Consider the following 19,303-nt stretch of genomic DNA (forward strand, 5'->3'; position numbering starts at 1 on the left):
ATTATTAAAGGTCGATCTTATTCATGCTACAAGGATCTCGGTCACAATCTTTAGTTAAGCATTTTAAGAGTATACATCCTCTTTATCAGTTTATAATGATTTCAATTCAATTAAGTTAATATGTTTCAGAGTAATATTCGATCAAACAAAACAAAAGATCGTACGCCAAAAATGAAACATGCATAAATGTAATAAAATCAACGCTTTAAAACTATAAAGAAAAAATTCCAAATATTGTTCATTATAAATAAAAAAAACTATGAAGAAGGCACAATTGGGTTATTTTCTTCTTTTGAGCCTCTATGCTCATTGACCACTTCGTCTTCAAGAGGAACTTTTGAGTCTAGGGATTCGTCAAGATTGGGATGTTCTTAGCAACCTCATCATCCTCCGGAGGATAAAGGTTGACCCAGAAATTGAAATCTTTATCTGGATACTTCTCCCTCAACATCATCGGCATTTGGGTTCAACATTTGTTCAAATGGCAACCCTATAGTTCCTCCAAACCACTTAAATGTTTGTCTTTTTGCATATCCAGATTAGCCACCAGCTCAACTCGCTCTTTCTCAAGGAAAATAACACTATGTTTTAGCATAGCCTTATAAGCTCTCAAAGTTTGAGCTTAATTCTCACATTTCTTCAACTCCACTTCTCTCTTATAAAGTTCATCACGCTCCCACTATACCCACAGAAGACTCGCCTTCAAAACATTTGCTTCCGCAGAGTAATAAGCAATAATATTACCCTCTTTCAGGACTTCTTTAAAGAGATCGCATATTTCATCATCTTTCTTTATGATGAGGACCTACTTTTCCCGGATGATATTGTCTCTTTCCCTCACGGTCTGCTCAACATCATTTGCCTTCTTCGCTAGATCATCTGTGGCTTGCCTAGCTTTCTTCAAAGCTTTTGCCTCGCTCTTACAAGCTTATGCTTTGGCAGCATGAGATTCAATGAGCTTGCCCTTAGTCTTCTCTATCTCTTCTATAGAATGGTGAGACGATTATTGGCCAACTGGATAGCTTCTTCCTGAGCAACTAGTTTCTTATTATGGTTTTAAAAGCATTATGTCGCACTCTGGGGCTTGTGGCAAGCCTCCATTATGGCAACAAACCCCTAAAAAAGAACTAGAGTCAACGAAAGAATAAGGCTTAAAAACACTATAAAAAACAAAAAAGAAAAGGAAAAGATACATGGGAAGTGCAAGTGATAGTTAGATCTGTGAATTTTTGGATTGTTAGCTTCTCATAATAGGCCCACTCTCTAGGACCCAAAGCTAGACGACCTAAGTTCTACGATTGGCTTGGGTTCTAAAGGGTAACGTTTGAGCCGTATTGGCGCTCCTAGAGTTGAGCAAATATCAAAAAAAGTTACCAATAAGAAAGGAGAAGCAAAATTAAAGAGACGTTGACAAAAAAAAAACTCACTTTGCATTATTATTGTTGAAACGCCTTGATACATGATTTTGATTTGACAAAATTATTTAAGTAATGATAAAAATATTCTAACACATTAAATTTAAATGCTTTGATTTATTACACTAATGTGTTTGTTCAATGTTGAGTTGAATTGTTTACAAGACATTAAGATTAAAAAGCCCAAAGGCCCTCAAAATGAAACTCAAGCCCAAGTCAACACATCAAGACCATTCGGCCCAAGAGTTCAAAACGAAGCCGTATCAAGTAAAACGACGACTCAGCGAAAGAAGGATCAAGAAGCCTTTGAAGCAAAAGCTTCAAGTGGAAGCTGCTGAGTTGGACGACAATGCAGTCTGGACAGTGGCAAGCAACGATCAACTTCCAGACAAAGTAATTCTACTTTGGGTAAAGTTCAGAAGGCGCAGGAAGCTGTCTCATGGACTTTGCCTTAAATGTCGAAACATTTTGTTTCAAGGATGAAAAGCTGCCGTGGAAAGAAGATGCGTGAATCCTATTGGCCAACGACGCTGAGCACGCCCAGAGTGACAACGACAGGAAGCCGTTTCCCTCCAACGGTTATTTCGAAATTCGAAATGACCAGGTGCCTCAAGTGTCACTATATAAAGGCCATCCATTTGCTTCAACCGATGCAGATCTTCAATTAGTCGAAACGCTGACCAAATTTATACTTGAAGTTTCTGTGAGAAAAGCAAAGCAAATACCTTACACCAATTTCTATATTATTGTGTAAAAGTCTAGAGTGATTTTCAATCATCTAAAGTGTCTTAGCAATTGTTGTTTAGGGCAAACACTTTATCATTTCTAGAAGAATAGAAAGGAGAGGCTGAGTACTCGGTTATAGTACTCAGCGGTAGATATATGAGTGAGTAGAGGTATAGAGGAAGGTACTCTTGTTATACTCAGCTTCTATCTGTAAAAGGTTTCGTGCTCTACCTTTAAAGAGCTCAGTAGAGAATTCAAAAAGCTCGGAACGAGTTCCGGGGACTAGACGTAGGCGGAGAGGCCGAACCAGGATAAGTCTGCTGAGTAATATCTTTCTAACCCTTAAACTCCTTTAATATATACTGCTTGCTATAAAACTGACTAAGTAAAGAACTCACGCTGAGTTAAGTCTACTAAGAAGCTGAGTTCAGGAATAGACTCTAAGTGCTATTTCCTGACTCAAGTAAAGAAGCAGACTTAGTCACAAGTTAACTAAGCTTGTGTCTTGAATCTACTTAGTGACGCTGTGTAAACCTTTTCATAAGAAAAGAAGTCAGCCTTAACGGACAAAATTTTAAATAGTTCCTATCCCCCCCTTGGAACTAACTTGTCACGTTATAAGGGACCAACAAGTGGTATCAGAGCTTAAAAGCTCACTGTGCAAGGTTTAACTACCTTGAGCTGATCCCCACTATGGCTGAGAACATCACTCGGTTTCTCCCATGAAATCTGACAACTCAGATTTTACCTGAGGGTCTGTCCATAACTCGGCCTCCTCTATTCTTCGGGTCTAACTATACCTTTTGGAAGAATACAATGAAAAATTTCATTCAGGCAACAAATATGAGTGCGTGGCTATCTATAGTCCAAGGCCCATTTGTTCCTGTTGAAACTATTGATGGCCAAACGGTTGTCAAAGATGAGACTAGATGGATAGAGGATGACCTCAAGAAGCTACAAAATCATGCTTCGGCTATAAACATGCTTCACTGTGCTTTAGATGCTGCAGAATACAACAAGATTTCAGGTTGTGAGTCAGCGCAGGAGATTTGGAAGAAGCTGGAGGTCACCTATGAAGGAACCAACAAGGTGAAGGAATCCAAGGTCAACCAGCACATGAGGTTGTACGAGCTGTTTGAAATGAATGATGATGAAGGAATCTCTGACATGAACGCAAGGTTCACAAACATAATCAACGAGCTCAAGAGACTTGGAAAGATCTTCACTGAGGAAGATCAAGTCAAGAAGATTCTTAGGAGTTTTCCTAAAAGCTGGCAAGCAAAGAAAACTGCTGTTGAGGAAGCTCAAGACTTAACCACCTACAAGTATGATGAACTCATTGGCTTGCTGCTGACCCACGAGATATCAATGAAGAACTTCGAGGTGAAGGAAAAGTCTGAAGACAAGAAGCAAAAGTCTCTTGTCATGAAAGTTGACTCCACTAATGGGAGCTCAACAGACGACGAAGAAATGGCTATGTTCACTAGAAAGATGAAAAGGCTGTTCAGAAAGAATGACAAATATTCTAAGAAGCCTTACAAGAAGTTTGATAAGTACAAAGCTGAGTCCAGCGACAGCAAGTACAAGAAGGACAGCTCAAAGCCCATTACATGCTTTGAATGTCATCAAACTGGCCATATCAAGTCAAGCTGTCCCATGATGAGGAAAGAAAGAAAGAACAGCAAGAAGGCAATGGTGGCAACTGTTGAAACACCTTTCCACATGATTTTGATTTGACAAAATTATTTAAGTAAAATTAAATATATTCTAAACACACTAAGTTTAAATGCTTTGATTTATTACACTAATGTGTTTGTTCAATGTTGAGTTAAATTGCTTATAAGACATAAAGACTAAAAGGCTTAAAGCCCAATACGGAAGTCAAAGCCCAAGTCAAAGCCCAAGTCAAACAGATCAAGACCACTCGGCCCGCGTGTGCAAAACGCCGCCGTTATGTACAAAACGTAGCTCAGCGAAAGAAGGATCGAGAAGACCTTCGTTGAACAACTTCGGAATGAAGCTGCTGAGTTGTATCGACAAAGAGTACAAGACAGCAGCTGAGCAAGAACAACTTCCAGACAAAGTATTTCTACTTTGGGTAAAGTTCAGAAGACACAGAAAGCTGTCTAGTTGACCTTACCAAAAATGGAGAGACATTCTACTGGACTGACTAAAAGCTGCTCAGCTCTGATCGAAGACAGAAGATACTTGAATCTGATTGGCCAAGAGCACTGAGAAGGACTGAGTGACAACGACAGGAAGCCGTTTCCCTCCAATGGTTATTTCGAAATTCGAAATGACTGATGCCTCAGACGTCTCTATAAATAGGGCCTTTCAGTTGCTTCATTCAACACAGAACTTTATCAAGCCATTACGCTGACCAAAATTCTACTCAAAGTTCTGTAAGAAAAAGCAAAGCAAATACTTACACCAAATTCTATATCTTTTGTGTAAAAGTCTAGAGTGATTATTCAATCATCTAAGGTGTCTTAGCAATTGTTGTTTAGGAAATTTTTTTATCATTTCTAGAGATTAGAAAGGAGAGGCTGAGTACTCGGTTATAGTACTCAGCGAGAGATTAGGAGTGAGTAGAGGTATAGAGGAAGGTACTCTTGTTATACTCATCTTCTAAGTTGTAAAAGGTTTGATGCTCTACCGTTAAAGAGCTCAGTAAAGAATTCGAAAGCTCGGAACGTGTTCCGGGGACAGGACGTAGGCTTAGAGGCCGAACCTGGATAAATCTGTTGAGTAACATCTTTCTAACCTTAAACTCCTTAATATATATATTGCTTGCTTAAACAAAACTGACCAAGTAAAGAGGTCACGCTGAGTTGTGTGTGTTGAGTATCTGAGTTCAGGAATAGACTCAAGTGTTATCTCCTGACTCAAAGAAAGAAGCTGACTTAGTCACCTGTTGACTAAGCTAGTGCCTTAATTCACTCAGCGCGCTGTGTAATCCTTTTTCAAAGAAAAAGAAGTCAGCCTTAACGTACTAAAATTTTAAATAGTTCCTATCACCCCCCTTAGAACTAACTTGTTACGTTGTAAGGGACCAACAAGTGGTATCAGAGCTGAAAGCTCACTGTGAAAGGTTTAACTACCTTGAGCTGATCCCCACTATGGCTGAAAACAGCACTCGGTTTCTCCCAGGAAACCAGACAACTCAGATCTTACCTGAGGGGCTGTCCATTACTCGGCCTCCCCTATTCTTCGGGTCTAACTACACCTTCTGGAAGAATAGGATGAAAAACTTTATTCAGGCAACAAATATGAGTGCATGGCTTTCAATAGTCCAAGGCCCATTTATTCCTATTGAAGTTGTGGCTAGCCAAACAGTTGTCAAAGCTGAGGCCAAATGGACAGAAGATGATCTCAAAAAGCTACAAAACCATGCTTCGGCTATAAACATGCTTCACTGTGCGCTTGATGCTGCAGAATATAACAAGATTTCAGGTTGTGAGTCAGCGCAAGAGATCTGGAAGAAGCTGGAGGTCACCTACGAAGGAACCAACAAAGTGAAAGAGTCCAAGGTGAACCAGCAGATGAGACTGTATGAGCTGTTCGAAATGAACGATGATGAAGGAATTTCTGACATGAATGCAAGGTTTACAAACATCATCAATGAGCTCAAAAGACTTGGGAAGATCTTCACTGAGGAAGAACAAGTCAAGAAGATTCTTAGGAGTCTTCCTAAAAACTGGCAAGCAAAGAAGACCGCTGTTGAGGAAGCTCAAGACTTAACCACCTATAAGTATGATGAACTCATCGGCTCACTGCTGACCCATGAGATCTCGATGAAGAATTTCGAGGTGAAGGAAAAGTCTGAAGATAAGAAGCAAAAGTCTCTTGTCATGAAAGCTGACTCCACCGATGGAAGCTCAATAGACGATGAAGAGATGGCTATGTTTACCAGAAAGATGAAAAGGTTGTTCAAAAAGAATGACAGATATTCTAAGAAGCCTTATAAAAAGTTTGATAAGTACAAAGCTGACTCCAACGACAGCAAGTACAAGAAGGACAGCTCAAAGCCCATTACTTGCTTTGAATGTCATCAAACTGGCCATATCAAGTCAAGCTGTCCCTCGCTGAGGAAAGAAAGAAAGAACGGCAAGAAGGCAATGGTGGCAACCTGGAGTGATAGTGATGATTCATCATCATCTGAAGCTGATGCCACTGAGTCAGCGAAGATTTGTTTCATGGCTGATGAACTTGCTGAGCCATGTGCTTCTGAGCATGCTGACCCCTCCATTGCATCTGATGATGAGGAATAGTCAACTGAGGTAATATCACTACCCTTGCTCAGAAATGAAATGGTTAATGCCCTGAGTGATCTTTACACACTTGTCAAAAAGTGTAATAAAAAGGTTAGAGCACTCAGCAGGCGATGTGACGAGGTTGAGGAGGTCAAACTGAGTGACCTTCGATATCTTCTTTAGGACAACTCAGATTTGCATAGTAACATTGGAATTATGCAAAAGGTTGTCTCTGAGGTCCAATCAGATTCTAAAAAACTGAGAAATGACGTCACATCCATTCAGAACCAACTAAAGGTTCCAAACAAAAGAAATATTCCTCTGAATACTCGGTACCGAAGTACTGGTCAGCAGAGATGGAATCCTCAGCGGAATGTCCAGTGTGACTTCTGTGGGAAGAAAGGACACACCACAAAGGTGTGCTGGCACGCTCAGCACTAGGGTGCTGACCAGTCAGTGAGAAATCCTAAACGGAAGGTCAGCTGTTACTTCTGTGGAAAGAATGGCCATACAGTCCATGTATGCCGCCATAAAATAAAATATGATGCTTTACCTGTTGAACCTAACAAGAAAGGACCCAAAAAGAATTGGGTACCTAAAAGTAACTAGTTACATTGCAGGTAAGCCTGAGATGTGCTGAGAAGTCAAAGATGTGGTATATTGACAGCGCATGCTCGAGGCATATGACTGGTGATGAAACTCAGTTCATCACATTTGAGCGTAAACGAGGAGGAAGCGTAAGTTTTGGAGACAACAAAAAGAGTAAGATAGTAGGGTCAGGAACCATTGGAGGTAATCCTACTATTGAGTCTGTCTCCCTAGTCAGCGGACTCAAATATAACTTACTCAGCGTAGCTCAGCTATGTGACAATGGGAGAAAAGTTATATTTGATGACACTGGATGTAAAATATTCGAGGGTAAAACTAATGAGTTAATTTTAACTGCCCCTCGCATTGATAATGTCTTCATGCTAAACTTAGAGAAAAAGTTTTCAAAAACTGTATGCTTAGTTTCAAAGGAATAAAATTCCTGGCTATGGCACAGGAGACTTGGTCATGTAAGCATGGACCTCCTGGCCAAATTAGCAAGAAAGCAATTGGTTGAGGGACTGCCAGAACTTAAATTTGAAAAAGATCAACTATGCCACGCTTGCCAAGCTGGAAAACAAACCAAACAATCTTTTCATAGCAAAAATATTGTCTCAACTAAGCGTCCGTTAGAGTTACTACACTTGGATCTCTTCGGTCCAGGCCAGCCGCTGAGTCTGGGTGGAATAAGATTTTCCTTGGTCATTGTAGATGACTTTTCTCGGTACACTTGGATCATCTTGCTGAGTAGCAAGGATGAGACCTTTGAGACATTTTCAAATTTGGTTAGAAAACTTGAAAATGATAAAGACCTAAAATTGGCTCACATCCGAAGTGATAATGGTGGAGAATTCAAAAACCAATAGTTTGTTGAATTCTGTGAAGCCAGCGGCATTGACCATAATTTTTCTGCTCCTAGGACGCCTTAACAAAATGGGGTTGTTGAAAGGAAGAACAGAACCTTGGTTGAAATAGCCAGGACAATGCTGAGTGAGCATAGGCTTCCAAAGTACTTTTGGGGAGAAGCTGTTAACACAGCGTGCTATATTCTTAATAGGGCTCTTGTTAGACATATACTAAAGAAAACCCCCTACGAACTTTGGAAAGGACGAAAGCCCAACATTGGATATTTTCGAGCCTTTGGCTGTAAATGTTTTATTTTAAACACCAAAGATAGCTTAGCTAAGTTTGACTCAAAAGCTGATGAGGCTATCTTTTTAGGCTACTCAACAAACAGCAAAGCATACAGAGTTTTCAATAAACGAACTCAAGTTTTAGAAGAGTCAGTACATGTTGAGTTCGACGAAACTAACCCTGCAGGAAGATATCTCCCACTGACTAAGGATGATCCACACTCAGTACCCGCTGATCAAGATACAGCCGCTGAGTCATTCCCTCAAGGGCTGACCAAAGGTAAAAGTGAACCTCAAATTGTTTTCACTGACCAGTCTAGACCTACAGAGATTGTTGAAACACAAATAGCACAAGATATCAATCTACCAAAGGAGATAAGGATACCAAGAGGACACTCAGAGAGTGCTATTCTTGATGCCGTTGAGAATACCCTGATGATAAGAAATCAACTCAGGAGATGCCTCAGCAACGTAGCCTTCGTCTCAGTTCAGGAACCAAAGAACTTCGCTGATGCTGAGAACGATGAATTCTGGATGAGCGCAATGCAAGAGGAACTTGATCAATTCAGAAGAAACGATATATAGGAGTTAGTGCCACATCCAAGAAGTCAGAAGACCATTGGAACAAGATGGGTCTGTTGGTCCCGTGTGATTAGTTCCAAGGGGGGGTTAGGAACTAATATAATTTTTTTTTCGTTTAATTAATATGCTGACTTAGTTATTTGGTGAGTTTGTCAACTCAGCTTTTGGTCAGCTCGGCCAGATATGTTACAAGACTGCTTTGGCCGGATATTGACTAAGGCTGTTTTATTTGTAAGTTAGATATTGACACTCTTGGAGGTCAGCTTCTAACTCAGCACTTGAAATTACTCAGAGTCAACTTTAAACAATTTTATATGCTAAGTAAACTTCACACACAACACATGCAAATATATATATTGAGAGAGAGTTTAGAGATTACTCAGTATCACTTATCCTGGTTCGGCCTCTCCGCCTACGTCCAGTCCCCAGAGTCCTCTGGGCTTTTAGAATCCAATATTGAGCTCTTTAAAGGTAGAGCACAAACCGATTACAAGGCAGTTGAATATGCAAGAGTACATTCCTCTATTCGTCTACTCAACTCCTACTAAGTGCTACAACCCAACACCTAGATTTCTCTACCACTGAATGTTTACAGCCAAACACTCAGCACAACACTCTCAATGTTACAATTGATAAACACTTGTTCCTTTTCAAATAAAGAACACTTTAGAAGATTACAAGTAATCACTCTAGCATTTACACAAAGAATGGAAGATGGGTGTAAGATCTCTTTTGTATCTAAGTGCTTTTGTATCTTTTCTCTCTTGTACTTTTCTTTTTGTAAATCGGCAATGATCCAAGAAGTTTGATTGTCCTTATATAGGGAAAATCTGTGTTGGATCGTTTTGAAATGATTTAGCCGTTAATGTTAAAACGGCTCTTTTAGGGGACAGATTCTAGTCAGCTTCAGACTGTTCCGGCCATTCCCTTCCTCTGCTTTCCTTCAGACGTCAGGCTTGTCTTCTTGTGTCTAGCTTGTCTTTTTGTGCCAGTTGTCCTTTACCAATAATCCATTGACCCATACATCTCGGAATGTGTCTTCTGAGTATTTCCAAGGATTCAATTATTGGTACAGAGGGGCGGTAATCATTGTCTTTTAGCAAACGACTTTTTCATGCTGTCCTGAAGGATCACTCAACTTCTACTGCGTAAATCATTGTCTTTTCCAATTTCAGAGCTGAGTATATTTTTAGTCAGCTCAACTTCGTAAGACAGTTGTTGTTGCGGTTTGTTATGCTGAGTTTTATTCCACTTAGCTTGTTTTGTTCATCTCATGCTGACTTCTTCCTGTCTTACTTTTTATATTTATCTTTATTTATATTCATACTCAACATTGAACAAACGGATTAGTACAATTAAAATAAAGCACCTAAATTTAATTGTCTCTTAATCATGGATGATTTTGTCAAATCAAAATCTTATGGAAATGTGTTTCAACAAACTCCCCCATTTTGATGTTGGCAAAATGCATAATTATGGAACTCAGTTTTGAAATTCCCCATGATTGATTTATTTTTCATATTTCTGAAATTTCTCCCCCGTAAGGGTTGCATTTGTTAATTTACCTCTTAAACCTTCCAAGATTTATTTGAGACAAACTAAGAATGTGTGTACTGACTAGATTCAGTTCTAATTTATTTTGAGTCTTGGTCTGCTTTCAGAAATACTTGAATACTCATTATGTATACTGAGTATTTGTTTGTTCAATTTGCTTATGTTAATGTGCATTGATAAGCATGGCATTTGGACAGAATAAAAAACACGGTTTATTGGATAGAGAGTAAAACATACAAAATTCTTGTGCCCACAAAATAGAAAAAAAACTTAAGTTTCACTAATCTCTCTTCTTCAGACAGCCTTACCCTTTCCTTTCTCACCCTTTCCTTTCTCACCCTTTCCTTTCTCTTTGCTTCCTGATGTACCTGCCCTCACTAATCTCTCTTCTTCACACAGCCTTACCCTTTCCTTTCTCACCCTTTCCTTTCTCTTTGCTTCATGATGTACCTGCCCTTTGTTGAGTTCCATCTTGAGTTCTCTCCCCCGTTTTGCCAGCATCGGGTTTATAAACAAAGGTGTCATTTCTCGCAGCAAAGGATAGAACATTTGAATAGCGCTGTAATCTCTTTGTGCTTTCACTCAAGCCATCTATCACAGGAACACAATCATCTCGAACGTTTCGAGGAACTGGGATGGACTCAGTGATCAGGTTGATAATACACTCATGGGACTTACTAAGCCAAGTAAGAGAGCTGGGAATCTGAGCAAAGGATTGATGATACATCTTCAGTAGGGCAGAGTCATAGAAGATGCGTTGAGCATTATCGGAGCGAGTGGCTTGCAGAATACCTTGTGAAAGTTTTGACAGATTATCATTGGTGATGGGGTCAACATCCATCTGAGCTTGGTTGACATTGAGAAGACTCACGGCTTCAATGAGTTGATCAATTGTACATTGAGAAGTGGAGGAAACGAGCTCTCGTGTACACGTGAGATCAGCAGTCAGCTTGGCAAAGCATTCATGCAACTCAGCAGATGTGGCATACGCTGGATTGGCCGTTGTCCCAAGGTTGGGCAGGTCTGTTCTCAGTTTGGCAAAGTGTTGATCCAACTCAGTCAAAGTTGCATATCCTGGATTTGGTGCAGAGAGATTGTTAAGTTTACCGTCAAGGGTGTTCATGTGGTTTACCATCAGAAGTAGCAGCTCAGTCAGTTTGGCAATGTGATCTTACGTAGGTTGCTGTGTTTGGACGAATGTCATAACACTGATAAGATCCTTGAGTCCTTTAATTTCAGTAAAAAGTTGAGTAATGGCAGGGACATTTGGTGACTCAGGATGAGCAGACCCAGCAGCATCAGAAGTGGTGAACTCCTGGAGAAAAGATTGAGCCATTTCTATGATTCGACGACCAGATTGAGTTGCACTAAGGTATGCAAATTGACCAGTGGAATTTGGCTGAGACGCAGGAATGGAGGTGGAGCTGGATGGTGGTGGAGTTTGCTTCTTATTAGCTTGAGTATTTGGTTCTTCATGAGTGTGAATAGGTGGATCCATAGTTTTCTCCCCGTGTTGAGTGGCTGGATCTTCGAGCTCTTGTGTTGAGCGATTTCCGCAAGTGCACGGTATACGCTTGTAGTAATAAAAGATATCGAACCCACAAGGAACGCTTTTTAACTAAAACTTTATTTAATTCAGTTTTAATCACGTGTTTAGGTTTAATAAAAGAAATACGTTTAATTGATGGAATTGGTTTGGGTAAATTAGGATTAGATAGAAATATTATATCGAGTTTAGAGAACAGTTCCGTCTTGAGATTTTGATTACAAGACAGATACTTCCGTAATTGGAATAAAATAGAAGGTATAAAACTTATTTTCATAAAGCAAAGAAAACAACTTTAACTTTGGAAAGATTATGGACATGTAACAATATAGGGATTTACTCAATTAAATGGCTTTGAACCGTAGAAATCTCTCTGGATCGGAGCAGATTGCTACCTTAATCAAACTAGTATTTTATGTCTGATAAGCCGCGATCAGCGATCATATCATCCATAAAAACTAAATCTGTCAAGTGTTCAACAAAGTTCTTATATGAATAAGATTGAATAGAACGTTTTAATAAAAACACAAATTTATCATTTTGAAAATCATTTTTTCAGAACAATATCAAAATAACAACAAAAAGAATGTATTGAATAAATAAGTATATCATTAATGAAATGTGAATCTTCACAAGTTAACAGAGAAGTAGAAACTTGGAGAGCATTGCAACGAAAACTTTGAGATCCGGGTTGTCAATCTTTCCCTCAAACTCTGTAGGTTTGTCAGACCTCATACGCTTCAGCCGTCAATTCTTCTCGCTGGATCTTCGGAATAGAGACTGGTCAGTCCACTACCAGAATGAAAACTTGTCTCTGATCAACCTTTGAAACTAAACTGATACTGTGTTTATAACTAATCTAATAACAACTTGTGTACAGCAAGTTTGTTTACACAGAAATGTAATCTAACTTTCTGATTCTTTTCTGAATCAGAAACTCAACATAATAACTTTCTTCTCTAATTTCTCTAACTTTTCCAACCTCTCCAATTTCTGAAATGGATCACTTTTTTATAGTTGGTGAAGGGTTGTAAATGAAGGGTCGTGTCCGCTGGTGAAGGGTCGCTTTTATCCAAACGAACAGACGCGTTTCTTGGATTTAAACATGTGAAAATTGTGCAGAATTCTTCGCTGTCTCATATGAGATTCTGAAAATCTCAGTCGCGACAGGGGGTGCAGGGGCGAGTTGAAGATTTCGTTCTTCTTCCGTGACGCCTTTCGTAAGTCGTGACTAAGATTATGAAAATCTCAGTCGCGACAGAGAGTTATCTCCCCGTCTTTCGACTGCTTCTCGTCCTCCTCGAGCGTTCTTCTAACTGATATGCATTCTTGGTACATTTTTTAGGTTTTTCCTCCATTTTAGCTCCGTTTTAGCTCCTATTTGGATTTAACCAAATAATTAAGTACCTTGCATCAAAGAAGTAAATAAAGACGTAAAAGTATTCTAAATGAATATAATTAGCACGAATTCAATGTAAATTTAACGTATTTATATATGATATTTTAGGTATATTTTGGGCTTAACAAACTCCCACACTTAAGCTTTTACTAGTCCCGAGCAAAATTTCACTGAATTTACTCTTTAATCAATCTCTTTATAAATAGAACATATATCCATATATTCCTCTTTAAATTAGTTAAACCGAAAGATAAACTTTTCATGGTAAATTTATACGCAAAGTATCAAACTAGCTAGTGAAAAAGAGATATATCATTCGTCTTGTATCTCAATTTTTATATTGAAGTATTCGGGACGGTGTAAGCACGCATGTTTTTCGAATCTTTTGTCTCAAGGCATTTCTAAGCACAAAATTTCTTTTCCCAAACCTAAACTATTACAAATATAGATTTATTAAGGACTTAGGTTTAATATATTTTCTCAGTCACGCCCGTGATAAGGGTGGTCTCGTCCGTGACTTAATATAAATTAATTTGCTTTTGTGTTTGTTTAAGAGGTACCGACCATGCCATGGGTGGACGCAATCGTTACTTAAAACTTTAAACACGTTTAATTTTGCTTTAATTTCTAACGTTCCTTTCATACCTCGACTGTGATAAGGGTGGTCGCAATCGTGGCCAAAAGTTAACGGTACTTAATGTTCTTCCCTTTCATACCTCGATTGTGATAAGGTTGGTCTCAATCGTGGCCAAAAGTTAAGAATACGGCTACTTGATTAAATTAACACGAAAATAAAATTGGGAAAGAAAAATAGCACATTCATCCTATATTGACTTGAAATTCAACATGTATTATGGCTAAAGTTTCCTTAAAAACTTCAATTGGTTTTTAATGTAAGACGAAAAATCATACCGAGCTAAAAAGCTAAAGTTGTTAGTTTGATTTATGCCTATAAACCTAATTGAAAATTGAAAATAAGATTTATATTTATCATGAACTCATGATATAAAATAGAGATTTGAAACTAAAGAAATTTTACTTATATACATTTACTCGAGACGTTTTTTATAAAATCGTATCGGAGATTTGTAAAAATATTGCCCGTATAGAAATATTATTTCTATCAATAATGATAACCTTTAAAATATGCTTAACATTATTTTGAAAGTTAAAGTGTTTGAAACATATGAAAAATATAGTTAACAAAAAATTTTACGTTTATGAAAAATTGTCATTAGTTTTGAAAAATGTTGCACGTATTATAAAAATGTTGCAATTGATTTTGCAAAATGTTGCATATTATATTTTACTTAAAATTGAATAACACTATGCATTTATATTTAAATAAATAGCATTCATTCTCATTCGTTGCATTCATTCGTACTTAAAATTAAAATGAATATGAAATATATCCTCCCACACTTAATTTGGACCATGTCCTCATTGGTGCAAAAAGCGATAAAACACGAAAAATAGTACGAAATAAACCATACGAATTAGAATTGAAAAATATAGTACGAAAACATTCAAACATAATAATAAAGAAAATTGTACCAAACTTAACAAGACATAATGACAATAACGAAAATGAGTTAAAGTTGGAAAGGATAAAACCTATCAAGGTGAACTCGGTGGAGAAGGCGTAGTCTCAACTCCTTGGCGTCGGAAGAAAGATAGCAACCGGCGACGAGTAGATGTGTGCTCACGTCTCAACGTAGTGATATTGGCATCCACCGTGGTTATCCTCGAACTCATTTCGGTATTGTTGGCAACGACTTCATCTAACCGCAAATTCATGTGACGGTTATGCTCGTTCATTTGTTGCAAAACACGTTGCCATCCAACTTGTTCTTCAACATTTGGTTCCACATTGGCTTGCTCTTGATCATGAACATCAACATTCTCCTCCTCCTCCTCTTCGTCAAAGTCCTCATTATCCTCTTCATCATCAACTTGGGCACCAAAACCTTGAGAACTTGAAGCTTCACCACCCAAGGTAGCAAAAACACGTCTTGTACGATCGTCATAGGAGATAAATGCGGGTGGTCCCAATTTCTTCAATAAATTGGCTCTTTGAAGTGCCGTAATATCCAAGGAAGGTAAACCGATATGAGGCATATTTTGATAATCCGCTAATTCACCTCGAGCACCCAAAACAATGCCGGTAAGTAAAGTACCCATTGGCACTTGCTTATTATGGGATTTGGAAACCCGAACTAAATTAGTAAATATCATCTCAATACTATCAACGGTCAAATTCTTAAAAATACTATCCAACACAAACAAATCACGAACTTGCACTTTTGAACTTTCAACCCGACCAAATAAGGAAAATGATAAAAACTTGTGAAAGAAGAAGATACAATCATCCTTAAGTAGCTTACTAGATGTATTCTTTGGATTAAAAACATCTAAACCGGTTAAAGATTGCCAAACCGTGTGTGAATTAAAAGTCTTTGGTTTGGAATAAAAATTCCGAGTAGGAAGTCCAAACCAACGGTTCATGGCCGCATACCCAACTTCAAAACGAACTCCATTATTCCAAAAAGAGATAACTCCTTTCTTCTTGTCATAGGTTAAAGTAACCAAAAACTCAATAATATGCGATTTAAGACTAGGAAAACGCATATTAGAAAATCGTTTCCAACCAAGAACGGATAGATATTCATCAATATGTTCGATAAAAGAAAGTGTGTTTACCGTATCGGTGTTGAGAAAAAGCATGTCGACGAACTCTATTTGGCTATTAGAAAATCGGCGATATTTGCGTCCTTCGGCTTCCGTCGCAATATCGAACGGTGCTCCATATTGAACCCGTAATCGATTGACTTCGGTGGCTGTTAAGCCCAAAATATACCTAAAATATCATATATAAATACGTTAAATTTACATTGAAATCGTTGTAAATATATTCATTTAGAATACTTTTACGTCTTTATTTACTTCTTTGATGCAAGGTACTTAATTATTTGGTTAAATCCAAATAAGAGCTAAAACGGAGCTAAAATGGAGGAAAAACCTAAAAAACGTACCGAGAATGCATATCAGTCAGAACAACGCTCAAGGAGGACGAGAAGCAGTCGAGAGACAGGGAGATAACTCTCTGTCGCGACTGAGATTTTCATAATCTCAGTCGCGACTTACAAAAGCCAAATTCCGGAAAAATGCAATTTTGAACTTGCCCCTGCACCCCCTGTCACGACTGAGATTTTCAGAATCTCATATGAGATTTTCGGAATCTCATATGAGACAGCGAAGAATTCTGCACAATTTTCACATGTTTAAATCCAAGAAACGCGTCTGTTCGTTTGGATAAAAGCGACCCTTCACCAGCGGACACGACCCTTCATTTACAACCCTTCACCAACTATAAATAAGTGATCCATTTCAGAAATTGGAGAGGTTGGAAAAGTTAGAGAAATTAGAGAAGAAAGTTATTATGTTGAGTTTCTGATTCAGAAAAGAATCAGAAAGATAGATTACATTTCTGTGTAAACAAACTTGCTGTACACAAGTTGTTATTAGATTAGTTATAAACACAGTATTAGTTTAGTTTCTAAGGTTGATCAGAGACAAGTTTTCATTCTGGTAGTGGACTGACCAGTCTCTATTCCGAAGATCCAGCGAGAAGAATTGACGGCTGAAGCGAATGAGGTTTGACGCACCTACGGAGTTTGAGGGAAAGATTGACAACCCGGATCTCAAAGTTTTCGTTGCAATGCTATCCAAGTTTCTACTTCTCTGTTAACTTGTGAAAATTCACATTTCATTAATGATATACTTATTTATTCAATACATTCTTACTATTGTTATTTTGATATTGTTCTGACAATATGATTTTCAAAATGATAAATTGGTGTTTTTATTAAAACGTTCTATTCCATCTTATTCATATAAGAACTTTGTTGAACACTTGACAGATTTAGTTTTTATGGATGACATGATCGCTGATCGCGGCTTATCAGACATAAAATACTAGTTTGATTAAGGCAGCAATCTGCTCCGATCCAGAGAGATTTCTACGGTTCAAAGCCATTTAATTGAATAAATCCCTATATTATTACATGTCCATAATCTTTACAAAGTTAAAGTTGTTTTCTTTGCTTAATGAAAATAAGTTTTATACCTTCTATTTATTCCAATTACGGAAGCATCTGTCTTGTAATCAAAATCTCAAGACAGAACTGTTCTCTAAACTCGATATAATACTTCTATCTAATCCTAATTTACCAAAACCAATTCCATCAACTAAACGTATTTCTTTTATTAAACCTAAACACGTGATTAAAACCGAATTAAATAAAGTTTTAGTTAAAAAGCGTTCCCTGTGGGTTCGATATCTTTTATTACTACAAGCGTATACCGTGCACTTGCGGAAATCGCTCAACAAGTTTTTGGCGCCGTTGCCGGGGACCGCCAAATTTTTAACAAAAATTTATATTTTTCGTGTTTTATTCCGAACCTTGGTTTTTACCATATGTATTTATTTACTTTATAGTTTTTTTTATTATTTTTGAGGATGGTCGCTAGGACTAAATCCTCGTTGTTATTTAACGTTTGCAATTAGATGTTTGCAGATAAAAAAAATTCAAGTTTTTTCAAAGATAAACTGGAGATTTGATCATCAATATAAATTCACAGAAGGAGTCTACAGAAAAGAAATCCAGTATACAGATACATCAGAAAGGAAAGGAAATTTTTGAAACAGGGTGTCAGACGTGACAGATATAATTTTTCCAGAAAAATTTACCTTTTTCCCAAACACCTTTACCTCTTTTCTATACACTAAACCCTTCACCAAAAACATCATTTCTCTTTGTGAACAAATTTATACAAACCCTACATTAAAACCAAATAATTTCTTTTTCTTTATTCATATCACTTCCTTAAACACTTACATTTATCTCTCTAAGAATTAGCCGATCAACTCTTCTCAGACAGATATATCAAAAAAAAAACGGAAATGAGGAATACAGTCGATGAAATTATCTTATCCGCCAGGAAGGAATTGTATACTTTTAATATAGTTTTGAAAGTTTCAGTTAATGTGCGTAGTTTTTGTTCGTGGCCAGAACCAGAAGTTCGGACATTCAACCGAAATCATTAGATCCTTAAATTGAGAAAACGCTAAAAAGAAAGCGCTAAAAAAAATAAAAAAAATAAAAGAAAAAAAAGAGAAGGAAAAAAAATAATAATTTCAAAGTTTGGGATACATTTCTACTTTCTTTTATTCCCACTTGAAATTATTCTCAGGTAAGTAAACAAAACCATTATTTAGAACCGGTCTAGATAATTGACCCTGCCAATAATTTTGATTCTCCTTGAGAATTCTTAAGGATTATCATATTTTTAGTTTTTAATATTTCATATTCTAATTTTTATATTTCATTTTAGTTTAATTTTTATATTCATTTTTAGTTTAGCAATAATGATTAGATTAGAAATAAAAAAATTTATTGAAAATATGTTATGTATCTTAAATATTTGTACTTAATGAGGAAAGTGTCTTTAGATTTAAAAAATCTCAATTGAGTTAAAAATCACACAAAATTTAAGTTTCTGATTATATAGAGATTTTTAAACAAATCTCTACAGTGATTTTTATTTTTATTTGACGTTTTATAAATTTCTGAACTTACTGAGAATTTTTTGTTGCTCTATAGAACTAGGGAGGACCAATGCATGCATTCCTTGCCAATGGGCAAGACAAGTCGCGATCGATATTCCAATTTCTCGATCATGACACGCATAATTTTCAATAAGATATCTTTTGTTCTATAAAAATTAATTTATTTCGTTTTCATATTTTTAATTTTTTTTTAGTTTTTCTTATTATATGTTCATAATTTTTATTTTTCTTTATTTTTAATTTAATTTATTTTTATTTTAATTTTTAGGTTAATTTATTTTTGTTTTTATTTTTATTTATTTTTATTTCTGGTTTTTGTGTACAAATAAGTTTTGTAAAATAAAAATCAAATTTAGTCATGTTTTGAAATCTATTTTCATAAAGTGTTAAGTGTTATTGAGAAATTAAATATGCAGAAATCTCAGTTGAGATTTTCCATGTTTCAGGATTTGGAAATCTCAGTTGAGATTCCGAAAAT

Source organism: Euphorbia lathyris, chromosome 2 (genome assembly GCF_963576675.1).
Source record: "Euphorbia lathyris chromosome 2, ddEupLath1.1, whole genome shotgun sequence".
Taxonomy (NCBI): domain Eukaryota; kingdom Viridiplantae; phylum Streptophyta; class Magnoliopsida; order Malpighiales; family Euphorbiaceae; genus Euphorbia; species Euphorbia lathyris.